We start from the raw sequence: 5,316 nt of genomic DNA on the forward strand, positions 1-5,316 counted from the left end.
TTCGACTCAGTGATCATCACTTCCATCTCATCTTGTTCTCATACTCGACCCAACAGACTGCAACTCCATCGACTCGACCCAACAGACCGCAACTCCATCGACTACCAGCAGCACCTCCATCTCTGCCAAGATCCGTTCTCGAGCTCTATCATTAGTCACTGCTCTGTCTTCTGAAACTTGATTACCATTGCACTACCATCTCCCAAAGACCACGAACTTTTAGCAGCTCCCATTCAATTAACATTTCGTGGCTGCCCTGAGTAGAAACTCGGGTGCCTATAACAGTTCTGTAGGTTTTCTAGTTTTCGATAACTTCGGCTTGCTTCAAATGCCTCCAGATTCTTCATATGACGCCGGATTGACTCCATTCTTTCGCCATTGGCTTCGTATTTTCGTGCTCTTCGAGATGATATCAAGGACTTTTAGATAATTCTGCCTCTTTTATGGCCAATTGGATGATTTCTTGTCCTTTTCGGGAATAAGCTCCAAAATTCCCATAAAATATAAAAGAAAGCTAATAATTCAGTTTCACACGAAAACTAGCTAAGAAAGCATAATCAATCGATACTCAGAAAGGTGTTTTTAGACACCTATCAGTTGGCAATAAAGTTTTTCTTTCTTAGGTTTCACCAATCCGCTTAGTATAAGATGCAATCTTGAAACTTTCTTTCATATAAATCATCATAGAATTGCATCCATCTTCTTCACAGGTACTGTCTCGTGTCTCTTCTCATAGTTTTCCATTTTTTTAAAGTGCACAATGGGATCTTCTGGTGATGATCATACCTCTGACTCTTCGGAGAAATTTTTTGAAGTTGACAAACCCAGGTTTTCTTCACATGAGGAGATATTAAACCAAATCAACCCTTTGTTCCATGCAGCCGGCCAGATTATACAAGGCATGTCTCTCACCGATCTACGCATCATGCGGGTGCGTGCTCAGGCTTTCATGGCTTTGATGGACATGAAGGAGAAGTGGAGACATGATGAAGCATTCCAGCAAGTCGGGAAATCTCAACATGATGAAGCTTCTCCACATCCCAATGCCAGGGCTGAGCGATTCACTTCTCAATTGATATGGCGAAGGACTGAGCCCAAGAAACTTCTGGGCGAGAGACAGTTTGATTACCCTGTCCATAATGGTATCGTGATCCTCGATTCTGAGGTGGACGAACCAGAGCATTCTCAAGAGGCTGTGGTTTGCGAGACTGAAGCAGCTTCTGAAGTGGATGTTGAAACTGCTGTTGGGGAGGTCGGAGCGACCGCTGAGGATGTTGTCAAGGCAGATGGGGAGGTGGAGGAAGCATGTGTTGGAGCCGTTGTTGAAAAGGATTCCAGATGGGATGCTGAAGCTGCTGCTGAAACGACTTCTGGATGGGATGTTGAAGCTGCTGCTGAAACGGCTTCTAGATGGAATATTTGCTGTCAGAGAGAGTGCTGGGGAAAGTGCTTGAAAAAGCTCTGATGGAGGCGTCATTGACCAAGGCGCTTGTCATTGACAACCGGTTTTCCATTTTGTGATTTCCTTTCGTAGAGAAAACAATCTTTTCGTAGCTTGTAAATGTTTTTGATACTTCAGTTGTTTTTTTTCGTGCGACTGGAGCCATGCTTCACCGAGTAATATTCTTTCATTTATGCCGCTTTGATAATTTCATATCTTTGATTGAATGAATATAATCTCCCGGAAGAACCCCTTGTTGCGAAGAACCAGTTCCTTCATCCCCCATAACAATCCAGCGGAAAGGGAGCAAAAATACAATAATGTTAATAGGCGTGTTATCTTCTTCCCGTTTAGCTACTTTCATAGCAACGCCTCGCATGTCGTTAGCAACAGTAACTCAAAACATGGGAAAACAGTAGCAACAATTTAGGATTTGACCAACCTTTTATTGGATTTTCCTTGCAAATTATCCAGGGTGTCTGTGGCATACCGCCTGAGTATGTAGAAGTGTGAGCTGCCACAAGCTGGACAATACGTCATGAGAGGAATAGAGAAAAACCGTCAGGTGAAAGTTGAGGCTAGAGGTTCTTGAAGGAAGGTGTCCGTGCCGCCTCTTGATGATCTTCTTTCTTGCATATTCCTTTCTTCAGTATCTTTGAATAAGCTATTTTTTGTAGGGTTTGGTTTTTCTGGTCTTCAATTGACGGGTAATGGCTCTATGAGGGTTTGGGTTCACTTGGTATTTTTCCTTTAAGATGGTTCAGGAAAACTTATTTTTAAGAAAAGATGCTTTTAATTGAAGTTGAAAACCCTAATTATGAATGCAAGCAGTGCAATCATTTTTAGGGAAGTTACAAATATCGCATGAAAGGGGAAATTGCTGAAGGAGATACTAAAAGGAAAATGCTGGAGGAGAAGGTAGCACAACGTCTTAGATATTGAAGGGCTTGAGCCATCGCGAGTGTTTTGTCAAACTTTCCAATTTTTCGGCATTGATGAGTTTGCAGTAACCACCCAAGATAACATCTGCCACCAGATGTGGCTCGCCTTCCCTTTCTTTAGGCAAATCAGGTTGACTGGCTACCTTCACTGTTACATCTCCAACTTGAAACGTGGTCTCCTTGCCTATCATATCTCCAATTTGAAACGGATTTGAGCGTTGTGCAACCACTTGACTTTTGAGCTCGTCATCTTTGACCGAGGCATCTTCCAAATTTTTGACAAAGCACTTGAAAGACCCAGCATCCCATTCACATCTCTTAATGACGCTCGGGGTGATAACTGGACCGAGTCTCCATGCTTGACCTAGAGGAGAAGTGACTGGTTGGAGAAAGGATTGTTCAATAAGATTTACTTGTGTCCGGAATTTACGGACGAACGTCGACGGGAATTCTCCATGTAATTGAGTTACATTAGTAAGTTGTTGATACGACAACATGTGATTTTCAGGGTTGGATGGCTTGTTGGAAATTCTTTCGGGCATCGACACCGGCAGAGGGGATACTCCTAATTTCGCGTTGTTGTCACGTACCCATGAGCGCCCCAGAATCATGTCGTAATTTGAGAGTTCTTTGACGATGTGGAATTTTCCATGTGTCAGAGCATCTCCCACCTTAATTTCAAGGTTGATGTAGCCATATGCGTCTACTGCTTCTCCTTCCAAGTTTATGACCACATTTGGGGAAAGGGTAGCCTCCTGTTTCGAAATTCTTGCATCTATCAGAGTCTTGATGGTAATGATTTTGAAGTCAGAGGCCGCGTCGATCAATGTGCTATCAAGCTCGATAAACCGTGGTCAGCAGTCCCCAGTTGCATTTTCCAGCACCGCTTCCTGAGAGAGCTTGAGATTCTGGCGTGGTTTCTTCAATAGGAAAAAGTCGCTTGCCTACACAACGCGATTAAGGGCTGCAAATATATCTTGACGCTGCTCCTTGGAGAAATAGAGAATTTCGCATACATGTTGCATCATGGATTGCATGGTTTTGTGAACAGATTCCCCAGAGAGCATGCAACTCCTGACTAGAAGAGGATCTCTGTGAACTCCCTCATTGCCCAGTTGAAGTTCCCCTGCCTCCACCTTTCTTTTAAGATACACTTTAATCTATTGCAGTCACTGGTAGGGTGATGGACAAACCTGTGGTAGCGGCAGTACTTAGGATTTGCCATTTCCTCTTCAGTTGGCGGGCGCCTGATAAGAGGCAGCTTGATGGCGTCATTTTGGATCCATGCTTCCAAGAGTTCAATTACTTCTTCGACTGGGAACGTGAAATCTAAGGTCTTTTCTCCGGTTTCTTGATGCTGCGCAGGAGCCTTAGCTGCAGCCTTTCGCAGTGGAGCCACCTGATTGCTGGCGTTGCGCGCTTGGATTGTTGTTCTGCCGCTGGAGCCTTCCTTTTTCCTCTTTCGCCTACCATGCTCACAGAGGGGTCAGTGTTATATTGCTTATTGATGAGGCGTCTATTTCCTCGAGTTTCGTGTGCGTCTTCAACCTTAGCTGGCCTGGTTCTTTCCAACAATGCTGGTGCTGTTGTGGATGACCGTTTAGCAGCCTCATGAAGTTCATAGAATGTCTGTAATCGCAGATTCTCCATTAAGGCACGGTATATGGGAACCATGCCATTGATGCAAGAATCCACTAATTGATGTTCGGTCACATTTGGGTCGTGACAATCCAGCACTTGAATTCTGAACCTTTTGACATAATCATTTGGATGTTCATTGTTTCATTGAAACATCCTTCCTAAATCTGAGAATGTAATTTGCTCATACACAAAAAAGTACTTCTTGTAGAAAGCCATAACCATGTCACCCCAGTTGGATATGCTGTTTGGTGCAATGATGTTGTATTGTATATGCTCTTCCGGTAAGTGACTTCGAAAACTCCTTCAAACGGAGAACATGATTGTATTCGTGCTCGCCCAATGATTCCAAAAACCGAGAGACATGTTCACGCGCATTACCGTTGCCGTCATACAGGGAGAATTGAGGAGAATAGTATCCTCTCGGAAGAGGAATACTTTGTACTTCAGGAGGATACGGGGGTTAATGCTGATGCATGTTGAAAAAGCGGGGGTCTAACAACACCACCCAATATTTCGCTTATCAATATGTATGGACTAACTCCGAAATACTTTGCTAGCGAATCAACTAGACAGTCAGACTCAATCTAGATAAAAATATCTCAAGGAGTTAATATCTCTCTCTTGATTTGATTTTTACTCAAGCTAAAAACAATAGCGAGTCTTTATCAAATACAAGGAATACTTGGACGGTACCAAAGACCAATGTCCAAGGATCAATCAATATCAATCAACAACAAAAGGTTAGATTTCCAATTGATGATCACGAACGCACAACCTGTATTATTTCAATTATATAAAATATAATGCGGAAAAGAGATAACATAGACACCAGAAATTTTGTTAACGAGGAAACCGCAAATAACCCCGGGACCTAGTCCAGATTAAATACACATTGTATTAAGCCGCTACAGACACTAGCCTACTGCAAACTAACTTCAGACTGAACTACAGTTGAACCCCAATCAGTCTCCCACCGATCCAAGGTACAATTGTACTCCTACGCCTCTGATCCCAGTAGGATACTGCGCACTTGATTCCATTAGCTGATCTCACCCACAACCAAGAGTTGCTGTAACCCAAAATCACAGACTTGATAATAAACAGATCTGTCTCACACAGAAAAGTCTATCAAAGGATAAATCTGTCTCCCACAGATAAACCCTAGGTTTTGTTCCGTCTTTTGATATAAAATCAAGGTGAACAAGAACCAATTGATAATCCGGTCTTATATTCCTGAAGAACAGCCTAGATTAATAAATCACCTCTCTACAATCCTTCCTGACTACACAAGCA

Source organism: Papaver somniferum, chromosome 1 (genome assembly GCF_003573695.1).
Source record: "Papaver somniferum cultivar HN1 chromosome 1, ASM357369v1, whole genome shotgun sequence".
Lineage (NCBI taxonomy): Eukaryota > Viridiplantae > Streptophyta > Magnoliopsida > Ranunculales > Papaveraceae > Papaver > Papaver somniferum.